Here is a 16367-nt window from a genome sequence, read left to right on the forward strand (position 1 = left end):
TTCATCTGAGGTGATTCCATACCTGATTCTTGTATGTATGCCAATACAGGGTCTGGCACAGTCAGTTACCCATATGGGCTTTCGGGGGACACTGTTAGTTGCAATTACTGGGTCAGTTGTCTCCAACCCTTTTACACAAACCAATGGATGTTGCAGCCCAGCCTGAGCCTGCCCACTGCACACTTGGGAGTTGTAGCCTAGTAGGAGCAACTCACAATAATCCCCACCAGGACTGCCCCCTGCCATGGTAGTTGCCACTTTTTAAAAATCTAAGGGAACCTCTGGGGTTCACATGAGAAAATAGCTTCAAGAAGAGGTAGAGAAGAGATCCTTAATCTTGTCAGTAGCATCTTCATCCATTTCGCATGGCTGTGAAAGGGTCTATGGCACATCAATAGGACTTCACTTTCCTTAGTGAGAGCTTGAAAGTGAAACTTGACATATCCAGTTTTTCTGTTTTTTTTTTTTATTATTGCACAAAAGTTCTCTGCATTGCATGTGTCTGTTCTATCTGCTTCGCTAATTTGTCCATAAATGTGAAGAACCATATTCCCCGGGCAGAAGGGAAAGCCACGTGCCTTTTCCAAACACCTGCAGCCCCAGCCATCAGGTGCACAAGCCTTCAGAGCAGAAAACGTGAAGGGAAGGGAGCAGCGTGGGGAGCCAAATCCTTGCAAACACAAAAAGCAAATTCCTCAGTTCAACAATCACCCAGAACTGGGAGCGGCAGGGAAAGAGGACAAGGGTTGAGAGACAATCGCTGACGATTAGTGCTTTAACACACACTCGGGGAAAAGAGAGCTGTGCCAGCCTCACCAGTAGGGAAATGCAGCGGTTGCGCTCCCCTTAGGGCGCGTCGGCGGCGGCCGGTTTTTTGGACTGTGGAACGCCGGCCTCTCCCGCAGCTGTGCTGGCTCCGGGCGGGGCGGGACCCGCGGGCGCTCCCTCCGCGCTCCGCCGCCTGGCTGCGCTCCAAGCCCACGGCTCAGACGCGGCGGTAGCTCCGCAGACAGTGCAGGCGTCAGCGAGCGGCAGCTGGGTCGCAGCTCCCGGCGCAATTGCCTTTGAGAGCCGGCGAGGGAACGGACCTGGCCCAGACAAGGGAGACGGTTCTGCGAGCCGCAGGTAAGTACCCGACGGGCCGGAGCTGCCATGAAATTCGCCGTTAGGAAAGTGGGGGAGGTTGTGGGGTCCGGAGAGACTGAGCGAGCAAAGACGTGGTTAAGTGTAACTTTGTCATTTTCCACTCTGCCTATACGAGCACCGGGCGAATTCAAAGCTGATGTCGCTTTGGCTAGGGTGGCCACATCATTCAACGTTCAAACCAGGGTGCTTGTGTGGGGAGAGGTGGTGCCCAGTTATAACAGGCGCAACTCATAGATTTGCTCATCTGCTTTTCTGCAAACTCTTCCCTAACGGTGGGCACTGGTGGATCCGTCAAGTTGCTGAGCCCTTTTCCTCAAGCGCCAGCAATGCCAGGTCAAGATGCCACCAGATCAACAAAAAGGGAGTTCTATCCCGCTCTGCTGGCGCCGGGTTTGGGGCCTCAGTACACTTTACCTCCCCAATCTGTGCATTTGAGAAAATAACAGAGTGGATGACCGGATGACCCCAGGTGAAGCTAGATTTTTCTTGCTTCTAGGCTGTAGGGACGGGACTTAAGCGCCAGGAGGTTGCAGTGACCGAGAAAGCCAAGGGCCTGGGGTTTTCGCTGAGCATTACTGAGGAAGCTGCGGCCCTTTGGGGAAAGCTTGTGATGCTGTCTTTCCGGGAAAGGTGACCCTGCCTTACCCACTCCCCAAGCAAACAAGTCCTTTCCAAGTGACTTCCAGTCAGTCAGAATCAGCCGTCCCTTTGTGGAGCTCTTAGCAGGGAGTCAGCCTGAGGAATTCAAGTCCTTTTAGAAAAGCAATTGGCAAGAGGTTGAGAAACTGGAAGCCCAGAAACAAATACCGGGTAGGTACTGTTATCAGCTGGTGTCTTTGTGAAGCAACAAGGTGGATTCGAGGTCGAGGACCACTTTAGGTTCAGCTGGCAACATTCAAAAGCTTGGCTTAGCAACGGTTTGCTATTGCACTGGTATTGCTTCGGGTTCTACATTTCTGTTATACCCTTAGATTCAAAACCCATCTGTCCACTTTATCTCTACACAAAATGCCTTCCTTCTTAGTATCGCATAAAATAACATATTCGCAAAGTGTGGAATTTGGATGGCAAGATTCAAATTGATGACCGCAAAGCCCACAGGAAGCACTGCGATGAAGTGGGTTCTGAATCAAGGTTGGTTGGCCCAATGTCTTCAAAACCTTTATTTACTGTTAGTTTATCAGTGACCTCCTCTGTACATTCACTCCAAAGAGCTTCTTTTCTAAAAAAGATATCTTCAAAGCTGAAGTGAGTAATAAATGACCTTTTAACTGCAACTTCCTTCTACACATTAGCAAAAGCTAATGGACCCTATACAGAATATATTAAGATGTGTTCAATTTCTCTCTGGTAAAGAATTTTTCTCTTTTTTAGTTATTTAGATCAATGTTGGAAGAATATGATTTTTTCATATTATTTTACAAGTACTTACGTTTCCATACAGTTTTTATTACAGAATGTGTTTTTTTAAACAAATTTATTGGGGTTATTTAGATATTTTAATAGCCACCCTTTTAAAAGGTTAATGATTTTTAGAAACTCACTCCTTTCAATGACTTTTTAATAGCTTTAGAAATTTTACCAAATTGTAAAGCTGCCGTCATAAGTTGGTTGTAAAACATTTTGATCATCTCGTGGGATTCCTCAGGCCTATTTGTAATTAGTGTCTGTTCCCAATTCACCTCCAGGCAATCATTATTCTAATTATCATTATCTATATTTGGCCCTAGCTGAACATCTCATATAAGTGGAATGTCATACTACATATACATTTTTATGGCTTCTTTTAACTTAGTGTTTTTTGAAATTCAATCTTGTTGTAGTATCTGTTAATACATGTCATTGATTTCTATTAATATTTGATTTTATTGTATGTATATGCCATATTTTGTCCATATACTAGTTGATGGATAAGTGGCTTGTTTCCAATTTGAGTCTATTATGAATCATGTTGCTGCTAAGAACATTCACTTGTGGATCTTTGTGTGTATATTGGATTTAATTTGCCTTAGGAAGGCCCTTAGCAGTGGAATAAAATAGTTTTACAATAAATTTGTGTCTGATTTTTAAATAACTTTGTGGAACTTCAAATAGGAGTTAGAGAAATCTCTACAGAGATCTGGAGCAATAAATGCTTCTTGACTTGATATGTATGTAAGGAGAGTAAATACTTGCTTCTTTCTAAGTATAGAGCTCAAACACATCCAACAGTTTGGGGAAATTGCTGTAGTATTTCTTAGAAGTACGATACTGCTTTTTAAAAATCTTAAATGACATTGAATAGGGCCTAATCAAGACTAAATTTCCATCAGTGTACATTGAAAAAGAAAGTAGTCTGAGGAGTATGTTTTATGGCGTTAATGAGATTCAGCCTTGAATGGCTTGTTAAGTCAGTGGTTTCTCATCTTTTTATTATTGATTTTTTAGAGCATTATAGATTTGCATTCTCCAGGTCCACCAGCTCTTAAAGATGTGATAGTGTCTCAAAGTTGGCTGTTTAGTTGGAGACAAGAGTTCAGAGATTGCCTACAGAAGAATGAAATGGTTCACATTTGCATATATTCCTGAACAGGAGGAGATATTCTCACCTAGAATTGGTTCATTGAACCTTGCATTGATTAGAAATAGAGTTTTCCAGACCAGGAATGGGCCAAAGAGGTGAAGATGCCTTTAGACAGGTTGGAGTCAATGTGGCTTTTGCTTTTCCCTCAGAGAACAGCAGAAGCATTGGCAGATGGCGTGAGACATTGTCAGGTGCCTCCTGCATTCTCCTTTTCCCCAGACCTACTTCCTTCTGTGCACCAGGAGCTGCAGGGGTGATGTATATGAATTCTCACCCTCACAGGATGTGAAGCTCAGCAAAGTTAACTGTAGATTTCATTTGTAGATTTTCCTTGTTTGGGTGAAATAAAGGGGGCCATGTTAGTCTCCTTATTGTTCCAATTTTAGTATATGTGCTGCCAACACGAACATGAAATAAAGGCGAAAACTGGGAACCAACCTGATAAATTCAGGAATAAAATTGGAAGAAAGAAAAGAGTTAACTAGATTTTCTAAGAATGCCTATATTTGAATGATCATAAACACTTTCTTCTAGACTAATTTTAATGGGCTAACACATTTCACAAAAAGGAAACACCATTCTTGATATCAGAACGTGTGTGTATGTGTGTGTGTATAAATAAGATGGTTTACAATCCATGAAATTACATTAGTTCATTATATTTATTTTTTTTAACAAAGAGAATAGGGTTTTTTCTTTGTTAAAAATTTACTTACTTGAAAATCAAGTTGTGTGTGTGTGAGAGAGAGAAAGAGAAAGGCGGGGAGGGGGAGAGAGTGAGAGAAGCTTCCATTTTGTGGTTCATTCCCCAGATGGCCAACTCTTAGCCAGGCTGAAACCAGGAGTCAGAAGCTTCATCCAGGTCTCCCATAAGAGTCTCAGGTGACCAAATAAATGATTTTCTGCTGTTTTTCCAGGCCATTCACAGGGAGCTGTAGCAGAAGTAGAGCAGGCAATAGGCAAACTTTTGCCCATATAGGATACTGGCATTGCAGATGGCAGCTTTACCTACTATGCCACTTTGAAGGCCTTGAGAGTGAGTTTTTAAATTATGGAGCCTCTAGGACAGGTAACATATCATCCCTCACAATGCTTAAAATAGGGGAAGGCATTTGTCCTGTTCCTTAAGATACCCCTGCCCATATTTAATTCCTGAATCCAGTTCCCATTCCCGCTTCTGAACAATGTATATCCCAGGAGCCAGTGAGTGACAGCTGAAGAGGTTGGATCTTTGCCAGCCTTGTGGGAGATTTGGATTCACTTCCTAGCTCTTCGGTTCAGCTTAGCCTAGCCCTCACCATTGTGAGCATTTGGGGAATGGATATGTCTTTCTCTCTATCTCTTTCTCCTTCTCTTGCTCTCTACCTTCAAAAGGATGCAATTAGAAATTGATGCTTAGTGAAATAAGCCAGTCTGTGGTAACTAATGCACAGAGTTAAAAAATATATAAAAACATGTTAAAAGCACCCTCTCATCCACATTTTCTAAAGATGCCTTCATAGCTGATAAAAAAATCGGATTATATATGTGATGGATTTTGTCATCCTCTGAGGCTTGGATTGGTCAAAGAAGTTATAAAAGTCATTCATTTCTTATAAACCACTCTGTCTCTTAGATCTTCTTATCTCAAGGAAGGCTGTCTACCACAGTTGTGAGCATTGCAGTGAAGAAACAGGAATTTTTCACAGTAGAGAACAACAGCAAATCCTGCTTGTATGTCTTTCTAACTTGCCATGGAGTTCTGTATGTTTTTATTGTCTGTATCAAGTCTGAGTATTGGACAAACTGTCACCGGAATCCAAGCAAGATATCTCAAAGCTTTAATCCAGGAAGCAGAATTAGGTATGAAGAGCATTCAGATTCTAGAAATATTAGGAACTGAAACTGATTTGCTCTTGGGAGCATTGGGATATGACATTTGGAGTAGATGAGAATAAAGTGTTTTTCAGATTCGTGGTTTGAACTTGATGGCTAGCCACTATTTATTAATGTGAAAAGGTAAGAATGCAGACAACTTTGGTGGGTTTACTGGGTTGGATAGTGTCTCTCCAAACTCATGTGCTCCCCAGAGCCTCAGAACCTGATTTTATTTAGAACAGAGTCATTGTAGATAAGATTAGTTAGAATGAGCTCATATTGGAGTAAAATAGACTGATAAAGAAATATGACTTTTTCCTTACAAGAGGAGAAGTTACACAGAGACAGAAACATGTAGAGGGGGAGGGACATGGAAGGTATGAAGTTGCAAGTCAAGGGATGTTTGTGTTTGCTGGCAGTCACCAGGAGCTTAGAGAATGGCATGGAGCAGATTGTCTTCATGAAAGAAATCAATTTGTTGATACCTTTACTTTCGGGCTACTGGCCTCTCAGACTGTGTGAGGACATACTCATATCCATTAGCCACTCAGTTTCTTTCAATTTGTTATAGCAGCCCTATAAAAAGAATCAAGTAGGTATCAAGAATGATAATGAATAAAAGATAGATCATAGATAGAAATATTCAAGAAGTTGTTGTATAACTCAAGAGATGTAGAATCAATCGACACTGGCATGCAGGAGGTAAATAAAACCATGGAATGTTCTCTGACAATAATGTAAATGAGGGGAGAAATAGGAAGCCTGGAGAGTGAGTTCCTTGGGGATTAAAAAGAAGAGGGCAAAAGGGGCACAGCACTGGCAATAAGAGTTATTGATCTTTAAAATGTGCAGTGTAAGTGCTGCAAATTATAGTTCTGACTGGGTCTAGCATTTCTGAAAAGTAGAAAGTGAGAATAATGGTATTGTGATTGGGAAGTGGAGAAAAGAAGAAAGTAAAAGAATACAGCCATGCAATGTTGAAAACTCAACCCGGGATTATAGGTGAAAGCTAGAGGAGAAAATTGGGTAGGTCCAGATGGACACAGAGTCAAACTAAATTTTGCACTTAATATAAAATCATGTCATTTGTCTCAATGAGTCTATTTAGATAAATTTACAAAAGTTCATAGCTGTTATACATTATATACACATATGTGATTGATTCTGTTAGTGAATTTTTATGTAGAATTACTGGGACAAAGGACATTATTTTGTAAAATATTTTTAATGTGTTTTGCATATTTTTTTGCAAAAAGCCCATACAATTTACACTAACAAAATTTTTACTTACATACTAATGTTTCAAAATGTTTGAATTTTGAAATCAGTGTGTAAGTATAGCTCATATTTATATTTCTTTGGTAGTGCAGCTAAATATTTTAAGCTTGCCAATATATTTATTGAATATTTTGGATGTAATGTTATGAATTATTCTATTCTATTATTTGTCCGTAGAAAGCTATTAACTCTGTACATTTGTTTGGCTGCAATATTTAAATAACTTTTTGTTATTAACTGCTTAGGACACATTGCTGTGTAGACTCCTTAATTTCTCTAGTGTCAAATCTCTCAATTTATTCTCACAAATCTTGAGGGGATTTTTTTCACTTATAAAACTCTTCACTAACTTTTTTTTTAAGATTTATTTTTATTATTTTTTTATTGGAAAGGCGGATATACAGAGAGGAGAGACAGAGAGGAAGGTCTTCCCTCCGATGATTCACTCCCCAAGTGAGCACAACGGCCAATGCTATGCTGATCCGAGGCCAGAAGTCTCCTGGGTGTCCCACGCGGGTGCAGGGTGCCAAAGCTTTGGGTCGTCCTCGACTGCTTTCCTGGGCCACAGGCAGGGAGCTGGAAGGGAAGCGGGGCTGCCGGGATTAGAACTGGCGCCTATATGGGATCCTGGGCGTTTAAAGCGAGGACCTTTAACCACTTGCGCCACAGTGCCGGGTTCTTCACTAACATTTGCTCGCTGTATTTTGATGCCAGTTGTTTCTCCTAAAGTCTTTACTCTTTTGTTATTTGTTTTAGTAAGGAACGAAATAGAGGTTAACTTTAATATTATCTTTTAATATCTATTCTTGTCTTGAATCCGTTTGTTCTGTAAGTATATTTATTCTTTATACATTTGAAATAATATTCCATGCTACCTTGCTCTTGCACCTGTTTTGAAACATACTTTCCACGTAGTTGTCATTTTATTGTAAGGCTTTCCACACGTGTACTTTCTTGTTATCATTCCTGCCTGTGACTACAGGCTCTCAAATGCTTCCTTGAGCAATCTAAATCCACATCTGTCATTCACCACCTGAGTCCCAGAAGGAAAAAAAGAAAAAAAGTTAATGCTCTATATCATAGCTGCTGGCTTTCCTAAAACCTCCTATTACCAGGATTGGAACATAAATTCTGTTAACTTTGCCAAACAACAGATAATTTTCTAATGCTTTAAATTTATGTTTTTGTCATTTGCCCATTTTTCCCTTTCCTTTGCCTTGAAAATTTATTATATTATATTCTACCTCTTCTCTAACCCGATTCCTTCCTTTTATTCTTCCTTAAAAGCTATTCTGACTTTCCTAGGTAATGGGTTAAGCTGCCTTCTGCAAGGCCAGTGTCTCAGGTGAACACCCGTTAGTCTCCACTTTCAATCCAGCTCCCCGCTAATGCTCCTGGGAGGGCAGTGAAAGATGACCTAAATGTTTGTGCCCTTGCACACAACATGGGAAACATAAAATTTTGAGTTCATGGCTTTAGCCTGGCTCAGCCCTGATTGTTGCAGCCATCTGGGAAGTGAACCAGCAGATGAAAATTCTCTTTATCTCTCTCAGTCTCCATTCATCTCTTGGTAGTTATCCTTTGCAAATAAAAAAAAAAAAATGAAAAACCTCCACTTTTCTGTCAGACCGTACAGAACACCTATACAACTCTAATGAATTCTTCTGTGGTATGTAGTGCCACTGATTCCACTAATTGCTGAAACCTGATACCCTGGATATCGCATTTTCCTTTGAGCCAATAGAAATGCCAGAGATAGTTTATTATTCCATATTTAATGAATCTCAGAGTATGGAGGGAACTGTTTGCCCCTGTAGCTCCATAGACCACTTCTAGACCTGTATTATTGCGTTGTATTGTACTCCTGCTCCTTTGGGTCATACTATATCATCATCTAGTATTTTTCATCTATATCATTTATATACTATCTGTACAAACCTTTCCTTCACTAAACATTTCTTGTTCTTCCACTCTAATGTTCCGATCTGGTGATGTCATATGATATGTATAACTAACATCACAGACTCTCATTTGCTTGCACTTCATATTCTTTCTTTTAAATATTTTTTATTGTTTTATGATACAGTTCCACAAGGTCTGGGATTTCCCACGCCTCTCCCCAAGTTCCCCCCTCCCCTCACTGATTTCCCCTCTAGTACTACCGTGGGTGGTCCTTCACAAAGCTGTTATTGAAGTGTTTTCTGACATTGTAGGCATGGACAATGTCAGAGAGTCCAGCATCCTACTGTCAAGATATTTTCAGCTGTTTCACTGGGAGTCTATCTTTGGTTTGGATGCAGAGAGACATACTGCGTTTTGTCCCCACATCTGAACATGTCAGTCTCTACTGCAGTTCTGTTATACATCCACTTAAACACAGAACCAGTAAACACAGTCCACAATTGGGAGAAAGACAGTGAATTTTCATCAACATGAAGTTAAAGAACATACTACAAAAATGCCAATGCGTCGTTAGAGTGTTAAAAAATAAAATCAAATACCTTCTTGTAGAAATTGATGCTACTGCATGACCCGTGTGGTGCTGAAGAAATTAAAGTAAAAACAAAACATCGTTACCCATGCGATGTAACAAAAACAGTGTCGAAAGGGACATTTACATTATCATGTGTTTACAGGCAATCACACCATCTCTTATGAATGATGAATTAACGAATCAACATGAATTTATTGAAAAAGATACAAATGACCAAGAAGTATGAAAAGATAAAATTCACAGCAAAATAATTTGACACCAAAAACTGCAAATTGAAACAAAAAAGAGCCATTCCCAAGAAGATGAGTAAAGCATCCCCTCAGCCATATCAGCATTGAGAGTCACCAGGGAACAACAATTTAAAATTAGAGATAAAAGAGAAATGGTTGCAACTTTTTGTTCTTTTACCTCTTCTCATGGGACATTTTCTGCAGTCACCCTTTGTGATTGTGATCACATAAAAGTTCCCCTTTCTCAAAAATCTTAAATTCAGAAAGTCTCTGGCCCTGGCATTCTGTGTTCATTTTGCACACCAGCCCTAGTATGCGTGCCTATACTTGTCCTTTGACACCACTGGGATAACTAATTTTAGGGCTTCAAGTGAGATGTTTCTCAGTGTGATTCCTGTTTACAATAGCACAAATCACAGGAGAATATAAGATGTCTGTGCACTTCTGACTAGTCCCTTACCACTCTCTCCCCTTCAATCATAGTCACTCCTGAGCCTTAATTTCTCCTTATTTGAGTTCTCCATGATGGAACAACTGATCCCTTTTTATTTATGCAAGTCACTGAAATGATCCTTGTGCTTCTATGTAGCCTAACTCTGCCGATTATTCTCGGACTGAGGAGTTTCCCAAGATGGTATCTAGTATAAGCTGTTGGCTTAAACACCATATATTTCTAAAAATTTTTAATTCTGTTGTTTGAAGTCACCCGTATCTTCAATTTTAGACTGCAAGCTAATGTTTTACATGGAGTTTTTGGAAGCTATTACTGTATCTTCTTTTTTATATAAATCTTTTAATTCGTTGTAGATTGAGAAGCTCAGATAGTTAGGCTCACTCTTGGAAATATTGTGGTTACCCATTGTCAAATTGGTATAATAAAGAGGGATTTATTAGATTTATGTGACTGAAACACTCATACTTTAATAATACCTTGAGCACTTCAATAATAACCTGAGCTCTACTTATTTTATAAGGACCAGGTTTCTTGTCAGTTCTTGATTCTACTCTCCTTCAAGTTGCTTTCATTTCTGTTGACAAAATATGTATTGACAATTGTAGGACTAACTTTCCAAGATATAGTCCATGGGAAAAAAATAGTGTCTGTACTTATTATCTTTAGCATCAACTTTAGAATGGAGTGATTTGCATCATAAGTCCATTATCAAAATATTTGTTATGGTTGGGGAAATGTATTAAGCCTGTTGGACTGAAACAACGATTTACCGAAATCAAACAATTTACAACATTTCTGAAAAACCAGGACATCCATCACTGAAACTAGGGGCATTTGGAGACTTGTGTTTTTATGTTTGCTTGTTTTGTTTTTTAAATTTTATTTTTGGTGATGTTTGTATAATTTATTAGAGTAGGATGGGTTGAAGATTAGGGGAAAGTTGGTGAGACCATTGTTTCCAAATTTTCTTTTTCTTCTTCCTGTGTCTGGGAGAAGGGGCAGGAAAGAAGGGATGAGCCATACTCAGTGGAGGCTTGTTTTGCCTGGTCTTGGGCTTCGCTCTTGGAAACAAATGAACCTCATTGAGTAGAGGAGTGAAAACTCTTCAAAGTGGGAATAGATAGTGCGATCAGAATACAAACTACTGTTCCCCAAACTAGTGGCAAGAAGATGAAAAAATAACACGAGACATTAATGGGCTCTGAATAAATCGGCAGGACTTTCTGAATTGTAAAAATTGTAAGCATTATTAGTGTATACAGCTTTACATCTATTTTTACTAAACAGTCATTATTCATTACTATAGTTTTTTTGTAGTTTAAGTATGTGTCATATAAATAATGTCCAATATAATTCTGTTTAAGTATCACTAATGCATTTTTTTTTTCAAATTCTCCTTGTCCAAGTAATGTTTTAGAGGGAAAAAAAATCAGAATAGACAGTGAATCTTTCTTTCCTGCGTAATTATTTATGTGGTAAAAATTGAAAACACATTGAAGTATAATTTGGGATGTGATAGTGAAAAAATGGATAAACTAGAAATTAAAAAGCTTTTTTGTGCAGTCAGCTCAGCTTTTAACTATTCATGTGACTTCACTTCTTGAGGCAGCAGGTTTTGTCAATGTGATCGTACACATATGAGTATTATGACTTCATTCTTTATTATGACAGCATATATTACTCTAACTAGAGTGTAAAATTTATATTTTTCTTGTACAAGTGTCCATTAATTTTCAAGTTTATGTCTGAGGATGGTTATAAAGATTTTCTATTCAAGTTTTTAGTGAATTTTGTCAGTATATACACTTTTAAGATGAATAGTTAACTAAATCCAAACAAAAATTTATCAGGAAGTGTTTTTTCTGGATGCAGATATTTTTTTAAATTAATTAATTTGAAAAGGAGAGAGGAAAGGAGGGAGGGAGAAGGGGAGAGAGAGAGAGAGTCATTTATTCATTAGCTCACTCCTTAACTGCTTGCTGTGGCTAAGGCTCAGACAGGGTTGAAGCTAGAAATTAACAATTTCCTGAACTGTGACAGAGACCCAGCTTGAGCTGTCTCCATTGATAGGAAGCTGGTAGTCAGGAGACAAAATAGAGCAACAAAACCAATTGCTCCAACATAGGACACAGATACCCTAACTGCCAGGCGAGACTACTAGGTTATATGCTCAGTCCTTGGATATTGGATTTTAGTGATGCTATACATATAGAAATGAGTGACATTCCTTCTTTTCTATGAAAAGCATAAAATTGTGTTTGGCAAGGTTAGGGAAGATGATATATACGACTTTCCTTTGAGGCAGAGTGTAACAGGTATCATGAAAGAAAGAAGCGTTAAGATATTTCAAATATGAAAAAAATAAACTTTTTTTTTTTTTTTTATTATTGTTGCTTACATTGTATTATGTAGTACAGCTCCATAGGCGCTGGGGATTCCCCCCACCCCTCCCACACCCCTCCCCCCATGGTGGATTCCTCCACCTTGTTGCATAACCATAGATCAAGTTCAGTTGAGATTCATTGCTTGCAAACACATGCCTAGCATAAAGTTCTGTGTCCTATTGTCCAGATAAGTTCAGTGGCCTCTTGGGGAGACCTTCTATGGTCTGAAGATAGGTCTAACAGAGTAAAGATCCGGTCAGTTAAAAGCCCCAACAAGGCCTCAGTATCATTATACAACATTATGGAATTAATTGACATAGTATTGGGTAAACAATATGTTAAAAATAATGCAAGTTCCATTCTTCGAGACATCTGGGTTGAGACAGTATCAATGACAGGTTCAAAAAATAACAAACAACCAAACAAAAATAAACTTTGAGGTAATGGGAAAAATTTTATAGAGGATGTAGTAATTGGAGTGGCCCTTGAAGAATGAATGTAGTCTCAATCAATAAAGAAACATTCTTGATTGAGAAAAGAGTCAAGAAAAATACAAATACAGAAAAGAATGGGAGAGAGCAATATTGAATTTTAGGAAAATGTAAAAGATAAATATAGATAGGGCCCGGCGCGGTGGCGCAAGTGGTTAAAGGTCCTCGCCTTGCACGCCCAGGATCCCATATGGGCGCCGGTTCTAATCCCGGCAGCCCTGCTTCCCTTCCAGCTCCCTGCCTGTGGCCTGGGAAAGCAGTCAAGGACGGCCCAAAGCTTTGGGAACCTGCACCCACGTGGGAGACCCGGAAGAGGCTCCTGGCTTCGGATTGGCATAGTATCGGCCCGGCCCGTTGCGCTCACTTGGGGAGTGAATCATCGGACGGAAGATCTTCCTCTCTGTCTCTCCTCTCTGTATATCCGCCTATCCGCCTTTCCAATGAAAAAATAATAAAAATAAATCTTTAAAAAAAAAGATAAATATAGATAAATAGATTGGCAATGTAATTAAGAACTGTAAATAAATAAATGAAGATTTGGGGTTTACATTTATAGCTAATGGGAATCTTTGAAAGTTTTTAAAAATTTGCATAATCAAACATTATTTTCACATGTTGAATATATATGGGTAAATACAGCAACCAATCATATACATTTAAAAACAGAATATTAAAAGTTATTAGCAGAATCTAAAATGCAAAAGGATTTTGGCTATGGCAAATTCAACATGAATGTGTAATGTCAAGTGGTCATCCAACAAAGGTAGTGTATAAAGAGGATAACAGTACATGAGCTTTGGAATTAATCGTGCTGTCTCAGCTGTTTTATCACCATATTGAGTAAATTGCATATCCTTTCCCTTCCTTCCTTCCTTCTTTCCATCCATCCATCCATCCATCCATCCATCCATCCTTTTTTCTATTTTATGATGTGTTTAATGTGTAAACAATGTAGTAAACAAATTTTGCTAGCAAGCAAAATTTCCTAGATATATGGTTAAGAGTACTTTTGCTATGTAACCAAACAGTTGCAGTAGTACTAATTTGGTGCTAGCAGTACATGGAACCCACCAACTCATAATAGAATTAGGTTTTTTTTCTGAATTTGTCCACATAGGAGGCAAATAATTTCAGTTGTGATTAGAATTTGTGCCGTTTGGTTTAATTTAGATAATCACAAGTATCAAAACATTTGATGTGCTGTGATTGCACAAGCATATGCATAAAATTAAGAAGTTCTGACAAAAGCATAAAAACAGAGGCTTATTTATATCAGTGGCTCCTGAGTTTGTGAGATTAGAGGTTGAGTGGCTTTGCAGTATTGTACCTGACTGGTTCATTCAGGGGCTTCTATATGTTATTCACTCATGTTGATACTTAATTCCCTAATTAAGATTTTGAGGGAGGCAGATGTCAAATAAACAGTGTTTTTGCATTTTTAGAGATTTTAAAATTAGAATAACTTGTATTTCTCTTGCTGAGCTATGAATTTTTAATCTTAATTTTAAAACAACAATTTAATTATTTTCCTGCTTCAATTGCACCAGTATCCATGCATTACTGCTTTAAAAGTTGCTGATCTGAGTGGGAAACTACTTTCCTTGAGACAGATATAGCACCTGACCATAAGTCTCCTTTGAGTTTCTTGTATGCTGTTAGAGGAAGCTGGCTGGCTGATTATTTATAATTTATTATGCCATCTTATTGGATGAATTACTTTATTTCTGGAGTGTCTGGTTATACAGTCCTCATCATGAAGTGGGAAGAGCAACTGAAAGTTAGGAGATTGAGTTTTGTTTTAGTTTTTGGATTACATTACGACACATTCCTAATATCATATACGTTAGTGGCATTTTAGGAAATTGGAAGTTAAAAATGAGAAGATGTCCAGTTCTCACATATTTTATTGTTTATCCAAATAGAATTGTTCTGTTGTCATGAATAAATTTTTGTATAAACACCTTTTTAATGCTAAAGAATAGGCCAGGTGCCAAGGAAGCAGATAGAAAAGAATAAAGTCCTAATCCATAAAGAGCAGAAGACTAATATTGGGTAGAAAATTAATTGCAAAATATTGTGACTAAAGCCAAAATCTCAGTATGACTCATATATAAACTGGCTCAGTGGTGGTTTTATGTAATGCTAAAATCAAGAATCATTTCCTCTGAGAAGGTGATGTTGTTGCTAGCAATTGAGATAACCAGAAGTTTGCCAGGCAAAAGTGAATGAATACCAGGCGGAGCAAAGAGATTTAAAGTGCATGTTGTGCTTGTGGAAGTACAATTAACCCAACGTTGTGGAAGCTGTACAATACAGAATAGCAGCAAACATGTCTGGGAATTGAACGGGAAACAGGTTGAGAAGTGCTGCGTATGTGTATATCATTGCTAAATGTGAAAAGCTTGGTCATGACTGTAGGTTCTCTGTTAGGATAGTAATGGAATCTTCCTTTTACTATGGTGTTCATGCTGGAAACCCATATCTCTCGCAGCATATTATTCTTCTGCATGACAGATAAGGGGCATTAAGGAAAATATGTATAGGATTGGACTCATGTTTTGAGCAAGTTTTTAGATTGATTGGGTAAATGACCTTCTTTTGTTTGTTTGTTTTTGTTTTTGTTTGTAAATGACCTTCTAAAAGGAAGGCCAGATATAGATGGGAAAATATGACTGATTTAGATTTGTTTACATTTAGAGTGTATAATATAGGAGACAGTAAGACCTGAAATGTAAATGTAGTTTCATTGTAGATCGAAATGGAAAACCCTTCCTAGCAATTGCTGCACTGAGTTATGTGTTGAAATCTTTTAGGAACAGTTTTGATGCTATACTAATGTGATTTAACTTGAACTCTTAAGTTCACTTTTTCGTCTGTGAAGACAAAATATTTAAATAGACAATTTCTTTGAAATTCTGAAAGCTTTGAAAGTAGCACTTTAAATGTGATTTAAAACAGAATGGCTTTCATTTTATTTCATTTTGCTGGGCTTTCTTTGCTAGCAGATTCTGGTTTTGATATTTTAGTTTTTGTTTCAGTTTCTCTAAAGCTCTACAGATGGAATTTAAATTGAGGATACTTTCAAGGGTATCAATTAGGGTTGTGGGAGGTTTGCTCTGATTTTTATCTAACGACAGTTGGGGAGTGTTCTGAGAAGTATGCATATAGATTATGTTAGTAGCCACTCAGGGCTTCTAGCCTCCTACTAACATGGCTAGGTGAGAGACATTGAGCTGGGAGCATACAAGGAACAGCTGGGTCAGACTTAGCTCCGTTGCCTAGCAGTCCCATGGAGCAGTCATAAGGGGCTGTTGCTGAGCAACCATGGCTCCATGGTGGTGCATCCTCCCACAGGAGTTTTATAGTACTGAAGGGCCCACCCTCATGGGAGAAGCAATACAGTTCTTAGGGGGCCAAGTTACCCTCAGAAGCACCAGGTTGTTAGCAATAAGTATTTGACCTTGGAACCA

The 16367-nt window shown here is 38.6% G+C and overlaps 1 protein-coding gene across 1 annotated transcript in view; it reads left to right on the forward strand.

The window, feature by feature from the left end:
- The first annotated feature begins 837 nt into the window (after positions 1-837).
- PKIB (cAMP-dependent protein kinase inhibitor beta) overlaps positions 838-16367 on the forward strand; it is a 119081-nt gene continuing 103551 nt past the window's right edge. The window contains exon 1 of the mRNA XM_040965221.1: positions 838-1125. The gene's annotated coding sequence lies outside the window, so the exon portion shown is untranslated. The remainder of the gene's footprint in view (positions 1126-16367) is intronic.

This window comes from Ochotona curzoniae, unplaced genomic scaffold (genome assembly GCF_017591425.1).
Source record: "Ochotona curzoniae isolate NIBS_2020 unplaced genomic scaffold, NIBS_Ocur_1.0 scaffold_3890, whole genome shotgun sequence".
In the NCBI taxonomy this organism is placed as follows: domain Eukaryota; kingdom Metazoa; phylum Chordata; class Mammalia; order Lagomorpha; family Ochotonidae; genus Ochotona; species Ochotona curzoniae.